The sequence below is a fragment of the Melozone crissalis genome, unplaced genomic scaffold, assembly GCF_028551555.1.
Source record: "Melozone crissalis strain CALT ecotype California unplaced genomic scaffold, PUWL_Pcris_2 ptg000081l_1, whole genome shotgun sequence".
Taxonomy (NCBI): Eukaryota; Metazoa; Chordata; class Aves; order Passeriformes; family Passerellidae; genus Melozone; species Melozone crissalis.
This window is the reverse complement of record NW_026535858.1, coordinates 3,915,742-3,930,736: the sequence shown is the minus strand read 5'-3', so window position 1 is coordinate 3,930,736 and position 14,995 is coordinate 3,915,742. Positions and strand designations below refer to the sequence as shown.

At 39.8% G+C, this 14,995-nt stretch overlaps 1 long non-coding RNA gene across 1 annotated transcript in view; it reads left to right on the top strand.

Annotated features, from left to right (window-relative positions):
• The first annotated feature begins 802 nt into the window (after nt 1–802).
• The window catches only part of LOC128946591 (uncharacterized), a 118,842-nt gene continuing 104,649 nt past the window's right edge, over nt 803–14,995 (top strand). The window contains exon 1 of the long non-coding RNA XR_008483971.1: nt 803–911. This is a non-coding gene — a long non-coding RNA (uncharacterized LOC128946591). The remainder of the gene's footprint in view (nt 912–14,995) is intronic.

The following is a 14,995-nucleotide window of genomic DNA, read 5'->3' as shown; positions in this document are numbered from 1 at the left end:
ATGTACAGGTATGTGGGGAGGGAAGGATTTTGAGCAACAGCAAAACCCAAGCTTTTAAACATATGGGCTGTCAGTGTTTTTGTCTTGTTTTGGCACTTTTTGCACCTCATGCTAATGGTGTGACTGTGGTTGGTTTAAATACATCTGGGGTCCCCTGGAGCCTCGATTGCAGGGGTTTCCTGACTCTGCTATAATTCTGTGCATGGGGGTTCTTTACTAAACTGGCTTAGACACCTTGAATTCATTTGCAGGATTTGAAAGATAAAAGAAAAAATTGTTAAAAATCCTATCAGCCACATTTAATTCAAAAAAGTAAAATTTGTCATAGCCAGGGTTTCTTGTTTGTTTGTTTTTTATTTTTATGCCAACCCACCCCCAAAACTTACAGACTAATGAAAATGTTAATATTTAACTTCATTCAAGACAGCCAAAGTATTTTCACAGAGAGCAGGTGCATTCTTGGCATAGCTGGTGTTATAGGGTGGATTCTTTCATTTGTCAAGTGTTCAGAAGAAGCCTTTCATTTAAAAAGAAGGGAAGCCCTGTAGAAAAAAATGGGCTAAAATAAAATTAAAAAATAAACTAGGCAGGAGCAAACTTGCTCGTGTGGCTGGCAAACTGAGAGCAAAACTGTCATGGCTTTGTTCTGCTGCTAAAGGGATGGTCTGAAAATGTTTGATTGAAGAACTGGACTGTATCCCCACCTGAGCCAGACATGAAAAGTTATAAAGAATATCAAATGAAGCTGTAGCAATGTGACACATTCCTGTTTTTCCCTCTCCTTGCCCCTCTCTCCAGGCAGCTCGTGACAACAGAGGAAAGAGCAGATCATGGCACCAAATCCTGCCCTGGAGCTGAGCAGGGCTCAAGGAGTGGCCCCGTGTGGAGAAGCAGATGGAGCTCTGCAAACTGTAAGTGCCTGCTCTGGTGCATTCCTTCACCAGCAAACCCCCATGTCTGTGGTAATTGCATTTTTGGGCAGATTCCTTACTAAATGTTGTTGTGAGATCAGAGAAAAATACTTGCTTTGTAACTGGCTTTGGTCATTTGGGATCTCCCCTTCCTTCCCTGGCTGCCATGGCACCCTTTTGTCCCTCCCCACGCTGACTGAAACGTTTTGGGTTAGTTCTTTATATGTTCAGATAAATCTTTTGTAATGGATTTTTGGGTTTTGCAGCTTAACGATATCAAATCCTTCTTAAGATTTATTGTCAGTCTCACTTGACCTGGGGATCAGAACTTAGAATGGTTGATGGAATTTGTTGCAGAATCAGGGAATGTTGTGAAAGTTGCTATTTTTGGTTTCTGTTTTGCTGTATCTGGAGACCACAGATTTAAAAAAAATGAAATGATAAATAATGTTTTCTTGGGTGTTCAAAACATGATGAGTGTGTGTGTTTCATGAACTTTGCCTTCTGGACAAACTGATTTGTACTATTCCTGATAAAGAGATGCAAGACATCCAAGGTTTTTAGCTTTTAGAATTTCAGAATTCCTTAAAAAAAAGTTGCCACCTGCTCCCAGCGAAGGTTATAGACTGCCAGAGTGAGAATTTCAGCTCCTGGTAATCAGTTTGCTTTTCACAGACCTCGCTGAAGGGTTCACAGCCCCTTTCCAGCCTTGCTGGAGACACTTCTCTGTATAAGCAAAGGAGGAAAATGTGTTGGAGCTGGTGTGGACAAAATATTTATAGGAGATAGGACTGGTGTTGGGCCAGGTCTTCTTTGTAGAATACAGAGTGGGTTTGTTGCCTTCCTTCTGCAAAGCTTTGAGGCTGTCCCACCTCTCCGGCTCGGTGGAAGAGTTGGCCCCATGGCTGTGGGAGGAGGAGGAGCAGGCTCATAAATGACATTTCATCCAAAGGGGGCCCAAAAGAAATTAAGTTTAGCAAAGAAAACAAGTTTCATCAGTTAAGGCAATAAAGCACAGTCCTGGAGCAAGTCAATAATGCTCAATTGACAGCCAGTCAATATTTGTACTGGATTAACTTTTCAGGGAATGTGGAGATTTCGGGGGGTTTTATGTAAACACTGTAAATAGGCTGGGACACTGAAGTAGGGTTACAAATACCGTGTGTCAGATTAGATTAGGATCACTTCCTGGGAGCAGGATTTCTCCTACCACGAAAGAGACGTTTATATCTTGTGAAATGAACACAGATACAAATTTTTTTGTTTGTCAAATATATTCCAAAATGCAGCTGGGCAGATCTCATGGCAATGCTGCTCAGAACACTTCAAAGGGCAGCCTCTGTCTGAGGTCAGGATCGCTCACCTTCTGTCTGTGCTCTGCCCAAGCTGTGCCAGGTTGAGCTGCAATTGAGGTGGCATTGAGGCTCCAGCTTGATTAACAGGAATACTGTATAAATTAATTTCAATTTTGAGCTTCATATAATGAGAAGAGCTATTAAGAAGTATTCAGTATTCGTCATTCTGCTCCTTGGTGAAGAATTAGGCTGAGACATGACAAAATGTGCTGGTTCTGACATCTGTAACACAAGGTTTAGTCTGTACAAGTCTTCTTTACAATGCTTTGGCATTCCTGGCACCCCCTTCTAACCAATGAACAATCCATTTACCTTTTCCAAAGCTGTAAGCAAAGTGGAGAAACATTTTGAGAAGAAATTAGTAATTTACAGTGCCTTTTTTTCAAGATGTTGCCCACAAATTTCCTGACTTGTCTTCTTATTAGAAGGAACTCAAATCACTGCAAGATTCCCAGTTCTCTAGAAATAATAGAGTGTGATTTGGCCTGTCCTGCCTGTCCCCAGGCACAGAAATGAGGGCAGGCAGAAGCTGGCACTGCCCAGATGGGCAAAGCAGCCCAAGTAAATCTGCTTTTATGTGTGTGAAACATGTACATGGCTCTGGTAAAGTCCACGCAGGTAACACATCACTAGGAACCCCTCTTGCTGGAAAGTAGATTACTGCATTTTATTGTTCTTTCTTTTATTTCTCCTGCCCTTTTTTTTTCCTTAGAAAAGGTAATTAGGCCATAAACAGAGGTCTGACAACTAATTTTATCTGCAGCAAAATTAATATCATAAGCAACAGATAATTTCAGCTGAGCAAAATTAAAAAAGATATATATTAATGACATTTTAAAACCAGAAAATCGAATTTTTTTCCTTCTGAACTTTTCATACCTGGCTCTTTTGATATGTGTGGAGATGCTCACTTATTTAATGAACAAATGTTTTGCCTCTGTACTGTTCCTGCCTCACCACCAGGCCTGGCTGGTGTTGGCCTGTGGTACGAAGTTGCTTTTAATTTCCTCTCTCTTGTTCTCTGGTTCCTTTCAAAGCAGGAATGATCTGAGGGAAAAGACATTGCTTTTCTTACCTCTAAATTTTCATTGACATTAATAGGAGGCAGGTGGCCAAGTCCCCGCGTACAGCTTTGAAAATTTAAGGTTTAACTTTTTTTTTTTTTTTTTAACCCTGGGCAGATTCTTACACTGCTGGAGTTGTGAATCCTCAGTAAAGACATTAAATATGCAACCATACCATGTCAGCAGTGCCTAGAGAGTTTATCTACAAAATTATCGCCTACCTTCCAAATCTATAAACCTAAAATATTGATTGGTTAAAAGGTAGTGGATAAAGATTAACACAGCACAGCAGCAGATTACCCTAATCAAATAAAAAGACTATTAACAGAGCTGCTCACAGTTCTGAAGATGTTGGTTTGAAATACAGATGTCTTAACCAAAGTGCTATGTCTCATTTTCTGAATGCATTTTGGAATGCATTTAAATAAATTACCAAACAGAAAGAAAGCAGAGAAAAACTCCGCATGCTCCAGACAGTAAATTTCCATTTATAATAAAATTATTTTGTGCCTTTCAGTAAGTAGTTGGAACTTCTAAAGATCTATTCCATTGGCTAGTATGAAGTCAAGCAGTGGATTCCCATCCTAGAAGGCTCCATAGGCACATGTGTGATTTTAAACCTGTTAGGTTAATTTGGAGCTCTAGGTTCCTTTGGAAAACTGTCCCTGCCTCAGACCAGCACGGGTTCAGGTGGCTTGGAATTTGTCACAAACATTTTATTTAGCTTATTAGCGTTCCATAGGAGTAAGCTACCGGGAATACCACTTGGAAAAGAGCAGCATTTGTCACTAATGCTTTTAGTGTACACTGGGAATTTTTATCCAGCCAAAGGCTGAGCTGTGTTTTATCCCCTTGGAAGAATTTCCCATTGAGTGACGGCTGAGCAGGGATTGAGCTAATAACCCATGCCCTGGGTTATTGGAGGCACAGAGACAGAAAGAGAAAATAGGGTGGGTAATGTATTAATTTTCATCAGTTATGGACAATACTATTAAATTACTGACTCTTGTTGAAATAATGTGTCACCGATTAATAATGTCATTTCAGCTTCCCAAACTTTCCTACCTAAAAATTTTAATTCAGAAAGAAAAGATGTGAAAATGTGTGAGAGAGGTTTTGGCGCTCTAACTCATAGGTATGGAGGTCTTTTGTTTTTGTTTGAAATCGCACCTAATTTTAAGTCACAGTGTAAATGAGATTTTAAAAGTTTTTAACAGTGATGTGGATAAATTTGGAATTAAAATTGAGATCTGAAATGTTGTGTTGCTCCACTTTTAAAAATAAGTTCCCTCCTCATTTGCAATTAAAATGCCTAGAATCTGCATAAAATGTGTGAAATTAGAGATAATTGAAATACAGTAGCTATAAATATGTCTACTCCATTTGAAAAATAAATAAAATGTCCACTAAAAGTGTGCGAAAGCCGTACCCCCTTCTCTTGTTTCTCACATTTGGATCTCTGGCGTTTTTCACACTTTTATAGCTAATTTTTATTGCAAAACAATATGTTACATTTGTAGCCGTTGTGGGAATGCAGAATAGCCCCTGGCAGCTCTGTAAAAAATGGAATGTTGGGAACAGATTTAGAAGAATATAGCTTTCAATTTCATCCCCAGCATCGGTGTCATGGAATCATATTAAGTGTGATCTAACAAAAACAAAAAGGGGGAAAAAATTATGGAAAATAACTGAAATCAGCTATTATTTAAAGTATGTGAATTTCCCTGTTTGGATGTTTTCATAGTGTAAGTTGTTGTGATGTAGTGGTTTTCCAGGAGTGAAACTCCAAAGCCAGGTTGGTGCCATTCCCTGGAATGTCCTGTGCTGCTCCATCCACAGCTCTGGGATGAGCAGCCACAGCCAGTGATGCAGTGGGTCAGGGGGGCCCTGGGCAGGGAGCTGGAGGAGGTCCCATTCTATCCCATTCTCCATTACCAATTATTGCTTATTAGCCTGGGCTCTGGGGAGTGTCTGCCACTAGAGTGGAGCAGCACCTCACATGCAAATTGTAAAGAGCTTCTCTAACTTCAGTCTTGAAACTCAGAAAAATATTATTCCTATAACATCCTGTGCATCCTTAGTGAAATTGCACTGTGCTATTCTGTCATTTCCAATGCTGTGCCGTGTTTCAGTTCCTGGGGAACACCAATCGACTCCCAAAGAGCTGCTTTGGTGGGGAAATGAGCAGCTTTTCAACTGCTCTGCGTCCAGCACAAGCACACGCAGCAATTTGCTGTAATTCACACAAAACTGAATTGAAAGGCCTGGGTGAAGGTTACTGCCCTGGCTCCTCGGTGCTCCCCGTCCTGGGATATTATTTCTGGAAGCCCTGCTTTCTGGAGGCGTGCCTTGGACAGGGAATTATGCCAAAACAAAAGAGTTTCAGTGCAGGTATTATCCTGGGGGTAACAGGAATTCAGCAGGTTTTGATGTTGGTGGCTCCTTCAGTAGCTCTCCTCTTCCCTGCTGCAGTGAGTATCACAAGGGACTTTGTTGCACTCTGGCTTGGGAATGTAATATTTTTTTCCCCTACTTTCCTCTTTCCCCCCCACAAGTGAATTTATTAATAAATCACAATACTGTAGTTTTGTCAGAGGTGTGGATGTGTACTGGACTCAGGTGCCTCACTTCAAATCTTCCACAATTCCTGATTTGGGGATAAGAATTACGAGGAGGAGGCAGATTTCCAGGATGTGTTTGAGGAGTGCTGAAATGTTAATGCATTAAGACTGAAACGGTGGGATTTAAATCGCTACATTGAGCTGCACATAGTACAGAGGGATTGATCCCAGAAAAGTACCAGAGAGGTTGTGTCTCATACAGGCCTAACCACTATGGAGTCATTCTTCAGAGACAGACCAAGTGACAGAAGAACCACAGCCTTACCTGCAAGGTGCCTTTTCATAGGTGCTTTTTTCTCTCCTTTTAAGTTGTCCTCAAGGAAAAATAAGAGCAAAAAGTCCCTGTGCTTCTCACTGCACATCTACAGCACTTCATAAATAATAGTGGCTGTTTTAAAAGCAGGGGACAGGCAGAGGGTTACAATGGATGAAAGCTAGTTAGTGAGTTAGCCAGATAAATGCTTAAAAGAACAGCAGCAAAGATAATCCTGCATTTATTTCTGAGGGATTCACCAGATGACCCTTTTCTGTCTTTCCTGATCTGTGTTTCTTGAGTCAAAGGGCTGAGCAGAAACCTGAAAAACAAACCTGCAAACTTGGGGTATTGCTGTGATTTGTGATCATGCCTCCTTCGGCTCCTGGGTTCTGTTTCAGAGTATCTCAGTTAAACCTCGTGTCCAGCACGGGATGGCTTTGGAGGGAGCTGTGGCAGAGACTCCCTGGCAGACACAGGCACTGGTTCTCTCTAAACTCACTGAGTGACATGTGCAAAATTGATCATTTCAAGAGCCTTTTGTATAACACAAAACTTCAAGCAGAGAACCCAAGGCATTTCCTTTCATCAACCTGGTTCTAATTTGATCAAAGCACGAAAAAATTCAACCCGCCTTATTTCCTGTCCAGTTCTTTTACACTTTACAGCACATTATATATCGGTCTCATATCCCTGAATTTTAAGAAGCAACCAGTTATATAATTGGATCAACAGTTGCCAATCACTCCAGCACAGCACTGCATTATTACTAAGCCGACTATAATTTTGAAGCTTTTTTTATTATGCGTATGACTATATTATCACTGTATACATATTAGGACAGCTGAATGAGCCCCTCAAGGAAAATAAGGGTTCAAATAACTTTGAGAGGGGGGAGAGATGAACAGAATTGAGGATTCACCCCTGTTACAACCGTGGTGCCTCATGGCACAGTTCCAGGAGAAAGGAAAAGAACAGTAGCCGTGTGCTGTCTGTGAATCCTGCCCACAAATCAGAAAATTGCAATGCTGCTGAAGTGGGCCATCTTGCATGCTTAAGCAAATTAAAAATCAAATGCGTTTTCTGCTCTCAAATGTGATAGATCGCAGAGGAATTTTGCAATATGCGAGTCTTTAAATCCAATTCCTTTGCTCACAAAGCTCCCTCCTCCCCACAGACACCTGCACACAAGTTCAGAATAAAGCCACTCTGGCTTTGCACTGCTCCTTCCTGAAGAGCTGGGGAGTTGTCATTTGCATGTGACAAAAGCAGGTGCTGCTTCATGTCAGTAATTTGCACAATTATGTAAGAGAGTTAAAAATGTCAGGTAAACAGTAGTATTTACCCCTGAAGCCCAGGAAGTCAGAGTTCTTTGGAATACCTTGAACCCTGTCTCAGTAGTATCTCCTTAAAGAAAAGTGAGTGACAGCCTGTTAGAAAACTGTTTTATACCATTAATTTACAAATAAGGATTGCTAGTCAAATAAGCATTTAATTCCCAATAGCCTGAATGTTTCAATACCTTGTAGCAAACAAATACATAGAATGTACACAATGGCAAACAAATTACAGAAATATTCCATAGAATTGACATATGAACTCATAACCTCTTAGGTAAAGGTGAATCACTATTGATGGAATTTTTTTATTGTAAGGACCTCCCTCCTTTTTTGTTGTTCTGTGGAATTCATTTGTATGCATTAGCTTGAAAGAATTAAACCTGTAAATCATAGCTTAGACAATAATAATAATATAAAGAAAACATTATGATTCTTTCTGGTTTTGCCACTCAGACATTTACCTGTTTCTGTTTTAGCTTTTTCTCTCTGAGCATACACACAGAGTCATGAATATTTGTAGATATTTTTTAGGTATAAATATGTTTTGTAGGAGCATATACATGTGTTTCCAGTATAGACATTTTTAAAAGGGCATTAATTTCATACATTTTACATATCTGTGGGCACAGGCAGACAAAAGCATACATGCATAAAAATGTAATGTCTCTCCTCAGCAGTCAGATTCTCTGCCCTACAGGACTTCACCAGGAAAACTCACAAGCAAAATGCAGTTTGAAGCACCTTACTATAGTTAAAATTGCCCAGTGATTTTTGGAAGAAGTGATGAAATTCAGGTGAAAGTGAGCCTGAATTTGGAAGTCGAGGGGGTTTCAGTAGGAGGTTTGGGTGGTTGGTTGTTTGTTTTTTGGTGGCATTTTTTGTGGATTTTTTTGTTTGTGTTTATTTGTTTGTTGGGGTTTTTGTTTAGTTTTGGGGTTTTTTGTGGTGACCAGGGTTCCCTTCATGTCTTACTTATTTGGCGCCTGGCTCTTTGCCCCTGTACCTTGTCCACAGGCTGATAAAATGAAATAAGTGTCTTATCACTTCTGCAGCCTGCTTTACAGTACTGTATTTTTTTCTTTAGCCATTCCTGCTGTGGTTTTAAGTAATGCAATAAAACCACTTAAGCACCTTCCTGTATAAAGCTGGTTGTTGCATGAGAAGCGTGGTCATCTTCAGCTGCTGCATTGTCCTTTAAAACCCCCCAGCCCAGAGACAAAGCCAGCCCCGTGCAGTTGCTGTGTGTGCAAGTGTATGCATGCAAACAGAACTCAATCTGTTACAAACACAGAAATTGGATCAGCCGAGAAACAAGCCCTGTGCCCTCGTCCTCCCCCTCTGCCCATCCCTAGGATAATAGGAGAATTGAAATTCCTATTTCCAGACTCACTACAGATTAATATGGTTCAGCATAGATACTTATTTCTCTGATAGTTTCCCATGCATCTTCCCAGTGAAGTTGATAGAAATTACTCCAGCAGAATGCGTAAAGCAGATGTTATCCCATTAATTAGCTCTGGACCTGAGCAGGCTCAAGACTTTTCCATTTTCAGGCCGATAGGAATTGGTCCCAGTGAGCGTGCTCCATATCCACATTTAGTATCATCTCATAAACAGCACTGAAAACACAGCAGGCCCTTGATGAAGATACATTAGCTTATTTCTAATTTAAAGTTATGTTGCTTAACCTTAATGTAATTGGTCACTGGTGACCGACTGTTTGTATAGCGAGTTGATGACCAAAGAGCTGTAATAAATTATAAAACTTACTGCTTAAATAGAGGGAATGACTGTTCTGTTAAAAGCCTCGCTTGTAATAATGGTAAAATAATTACACCTCAAAGGAAGAGCCTTGGATCTGATAAAGCTACCAAAGTCTTTCAGATGAAGGTGTTTTCATTCTGCTTTAAAGGACATGTAGAAAATATAATTTTTTTTTTCTCTCATTGCAGTGTCTTACGTTAGCTGAATAGTCAGCTTTCAAAGCTCAACCTAATATTGATTAAAAATAAATTGGTAAATCAAGATACTTTCTTTTTGAGGGGTTGTGGGGATTAAAGTAATTAACCAATTTCAGTGGTTAACAAGAAACAAAAGAAATTTGCACAAATAATTATATTCTGTACATCAATTCAAAGTCACCGCTAGACATGTGTTAGAGAAGCGTTGATTAGCTGGTAGAATAACCAGGATAATAATCAACTATGGAAGTAAGTAATTGACACAACTTTAATGTTTAATAATGAATAGCATGCCAGGGGCAAAATTAAAGGAAATCTACTTTCTGAGACCCAGTTCAGACCTAAAACTTCTTAGGCCAAATATACCAACTTACTGGAGATTCCTGAACTGCTTCTGCAGTGCTGTAGCACAAGTAACAGGTGTGGTTAAATGGCACAAGTGGCTCTATTAAATCTGGTGGTTCCTATGTGCTGCAATTTAATTTCCAGCCTTTTCCCTGCTGAAGACTTAGAGGTTGGTTTTAAAACTGCAGGAATGTAAGGAACACTCACTCTTCCACGGCTGTTCTTTGTTTCTCCAAGCGGCGTTCTATTAACAAGCAGTTCATTAAATCAATAAGAGTCAGGAATAAGTGTATGATTTGCTTGTCTCAGAAGCGATAATTTCTCTCTCTAAATATTTGCATTTAAAATTTGGGCTCCCTCCAAATGCCCTAACTTCACAATAGAGAAATCGAGTTTGTTTTTTTTTTTTTTTAATCCTCGTATTTCATTTCTTACAAGGACCTTCCAATAATTTAAACTATTTACAGTGCCTCAAAGATCATTATTTCCCTGTGACTCCTCGGAGAAATATTGGAGCCACTCTATTTATTGCTGACATTAGATTTACCTTTGAAGACTGGTTTACAAAATGGAGACATTAGGATGGGAAAGTCATTATTTTTTGTACATTGCCAGGAATGGTAAGTTTCTGTGTGCGCTGTATCAGAGTAAACACTGCTGTAGCTGCTCAGTTTGTTATGGAAACTTGAAAAGCAGATGCATTAAGGTATTTTGTTTTTAAAAACACACGGTTCTTTAGAAGGAAAAATATAAATACTGTTTGGGAGCTTGTCACGAATGTATATTTAAAAATAACACCCCCCCAAAGCAATGAATAAAAATGCTTTTTGGCGTTGTAAATGGAGGCAGAGAATTGCTCAACCAATAGAAAAGCAGGTGGGGTAACACATCCTGATTCTTCTAATTGAGGCTGTAAAGAAAGATGAGAGATATGTGCACTGTTTGTGTCACAGTAGTTGTGATCTGTGAAAATAACTTCAGAGCAGCCTTTCCTAATATTAAAATGTCTCTGTTGCTGTTCAGCTAAAAATCAATACAGCTCACAATTTTAATAAGGAACATGAATCTGAAAATGTGTTTAGTATCAGGTTATATAAACACACCCTAATGAGATACTATAAAATCCATCACATTAAAGGCTGGTTCCTACAAGGTATATTAGCTTAAAATGTTCAATATATTAGGTCAGTGTACAACACTACACATAACAAAGCAGGTCTGTCAAGGCAAGATGCATGTTTTGCCCCTTAAAACTGTTATGTTTTGCACATTTTATAAGGTTCTTTGAATACATGAATAAGATAAGTTATTCCCATCTCTTTCTTAAGCAATCTCAGAAATGGCTGTGACCTGAAATTGGAAATCTTGTAAACACCCATCCAAAGAAAATGTGTGCAGTTCTGTCTTAAAGAGATGGTACATGTTTAATTATCCCAACTTCTTGGAGGAGAATACTATTAACATACACATTAGCATCGTCCCATTGGTTCCTCCTGCTGCTCCACCTTAGGGGCAGCAATAGGAGCTAATCTTATTGCTCCCATGCGCATAATAATGAAATTTTGTCTTGTCTCTGAGGCGGTGTTCTTTGGTCTAAAGTACAGCGGGAAACATTCCCCTTTCTTTTTTTTCCTTTTTTTTTTAAGAAAATTTCCTGACCAACTCGTTTAAAAAAGATTTGAAAAATTAAAATTCTTCCTGTGTGAATGCCGGAGCCCGCAGAACGCGTTGCTTTGACTTGCGAATCAAAATTAAGCAATTGTGCAAATAAATTGCTCTGTATTCACATATGGAATACAGTGTACTGGGGCTGTGGGTGTATTCAGCTCTTTGAAAAATTGGAAGCCGTGGATTTTATGTTATTTTATCCTGCAGTGTCCATATAGGCTATTCTCAAAGAATAACATAAGAACAAACAAAAAGAGATGGGTTTAATATAAAATACCTTTGCCTTTTCCTAGCAGTGTTCTACAGACTATAATGGGGAGAGGAATAAAAAAGCAGAGGCAAAAAAATACATGTGAATTCAAGGCTACTGAATTAAGGGAGGTTGTACCAACATTTCCCCCACTGTACATTATTTGTATTCAAGGTTTTTGAAATGACATTGTAATCTGATGATGCACCAGCCTATTATATTGTCTAGCAGGACAAATATCCTTGCGTTTTCTCTGTAGAACTAACACAATTTTTCCATGTCAGAGGTGCATAATATCCTGGCGGTCATAAGGAATGATGCTATTAATCCTCTTGGGCAATCTCCAGGTCTGATTATTAGGGAAATAAATTTGCATGCTGCATATGAGCTAGGTGAATCACCGAGAGCACAAATTATATTTCCTGACAGCAAGTTAGAGAATGGAGCCACATCGCTTTTTTATCTTTTTTTTTTCCCCCCTTCGAAAGCTATAGAATTTCAATTCATTACATGAGATTGGTTAGAATTCAAGTCTCTTTTTAAGTTGATATTAAGTTGAGTCTGTTATCTCTGTGAAGGCTAGTAGGTTCCCCTGAGTATCCACCTAATCACTACTTAAAAAAATCGAAACGTATAGTTAGTGTCATGATTTAGGTACCAGAGCCACTTTATTTATCAGTGCAGAGTGAGATAATTTCAATTTGAGGCTCTGTAGCCCTCATGAATTTAACCATTTTGAAAGCTTTTTTTCCTCTCTCTCTTTTTCTCCCTCTACCCCTTTTCCCCCCTCCTTAATGTGCATATTGTAATAATGGTTATTCTGGGCACCTGTTTCGCTGTGCTCTGTGCATTTCTCAGACTGCTTTATCTAGCACATCATATATATTTCCTGGTATGTTTTGAGGATTTTTTGGTGAAATGTTATTTGGATTTCAGTTAAGAAAATTTGGCAGTGTTCTCTGTGCCAGAAGTACTGCCAGGCATTTCTGCTTTTCAGATCAATGATAAATGTATTTTTATTATTTTTACCGTTTGGCATCTGAGCAACCTTTTTGCATTATTAAATCTGAACAGGGAGAATGATAGCAAATGAGAGGAGAATAAATGGCTTTATGTCCTGATGTATTAATTAAGCAGACATTTATTATAATCACAGTTTTATAGATGTTGTAAAAAGGTATTTTTTTCATCCATGATATACATCCGTGTATGGCAACTTCTGTGAGCCTTTTTGGAAATGTCCAGGTTTCTTAGATTGGAAAACTGGGATCACTGGTGCTGTGCTGTATGTGCAGACAACAAGCACAAACAAGCCCTGGGGTGCTGAGTGTGGATGGATCCAGCTTGGAATTGAGTGAGGAATGTCTTGGTTGAAGGTGGGGGGCTATAAATCCGTACAGATCAGGTGCAGCCTGGAATTTGGGGGACTCTGAAATGCCTCCTGCTCCTCACTGGAGCTGAGCCAAGCTCAGAGACGCAAAGAGCCCCTGCACTGGTCAGAGCTGGGGCTGTGATTGAAACAACACGAGCCAGGTAATGTGTCTGATAATGCCAAATCTGAAGTGTTCTTAATCATTTACTTATTCATGAAGTGCAAGCAGCAGCACTGGAAGGAAAGGGATATATCTCTGACTCAGATTTCATGTGTTGCCAAATATACAGCAAAGGAAGCACTTTTAATCATCTTACATGAAACCTATTTAGGATTTGTCTATTCTCTCATCCGTTGGGTTTCTTTATGCTTCCTGAGCAGAGCCGGTGCCATTTCTTTCCAGAACAAAGGTCCTTTTGTTTGTTTTCTTTTTGTTTGTTTTATTAATTTTCAGCTCAGCATTTGAGTTGGGCTGCTTCACAGACAGGAAGTATTTCCCACATTTAGGAAAAGGAAATAGCCTTTGGAGAAAATTCAAAGAAAGTCCATTGGGGAGTGACTTGCCTGTTCAGAGTGTTATTTCCTATTCCTGAATAGAAACATCAGACTTATTTTTGGCATCAAATAGTAGTGCTGCTGTAAACACTAGGCTCTTTAATTCCCATTTTGTAGTGAACACTTATACAGAGAGTGTTTGTTGCTCTCCTGAAATAGGGATGGGAGATGAAAGAAGGCAAATTTTAACAAAACTGCAAAATTGCCTCGCTCCTGTTGTCTGTGACCTAGACAAGGTCTCTCTGATACTGCTGAGCCCCAGCAAGGCAAATGAGGGCCCTATTTAAACATGCATTGTCTGTGATTTTGGAAGTTGTCAGCCTGGAATCCACCAGCTCCATGACAGTTCCTGTCACAGGGCTGCCTTTCCTCAGTCTGCAGAGGAGGAGGAGGCTGCTGGGAGAATGATGGGTGTTTTAATGGGCACTCCTTCTGGAGTGGGGCTGGAGCACGAGGCCATCTATGTCTTTATAAATTGTAATAAGTAGATAGGATCAGCTGGTGATAATGCAGAGAGGAGGGAATGTACCTATGCCCAGTCGTGCTGCTTCTCTCCAGCAAAAATCCTGAGCAGTGTGTGGATAACACCTGACAGAAAGTGCAGGGTGGGAAGAATCACATGAACCAAAGGATGGCAGCTAGTAAAGTTTTATTTCAAACTTTATCTGCTACTGCCCCTCATCAGCACACAGTGAAAATACTCTCCTGAAAAGAGAATGAATGAGTTTTGAACTTGAACAGACAGAAAGGAAAAAAAAATCAAATTGAAAAGGTTGAAACCAGGAGTTTCTCTGGGTGGAAAAAAGTGAGTCTCCCCTGTTGTTCCTTTGGATTTCTCCTTGTCTAGTAATGTCCATGGTGTGTCTGTATGTTGAACTTTGCATCTGGCAGATCCCTGCCAGCACTTGAGGGAAACCTGCTTGACTCAGCTGTGCCTGTATGTTGTGTGTTGTCCCACAGCTGCGTGTGCCAGTGCAGCGGGATTTGGTGGGGCAGCTTCCTCAGCTGCTCTTTGTAAAACACCTCAAAATCAGAGGAGTTTGCCAGCTGCAGCTTTCACCTTCATTGTGGACACTGAAGGTTTATAAGTTTAATGTAAATTTGTATAAAGCAAAGCACATACAGTGCTGATCTTGGTTCCTCAGCTCTTAGGGACATGAGCAACCTGGAAATCAGCTGCTTTAGTTGAGGAAAGCAACTACACTGCCTGAACTTTGTGTTGCCCCTTTAACTTAGACTTGCCAGTCTGCAGCTGCCAATATTTTGGGTTTAGTAGGATGAAAAACCAGAGGACCCTCTA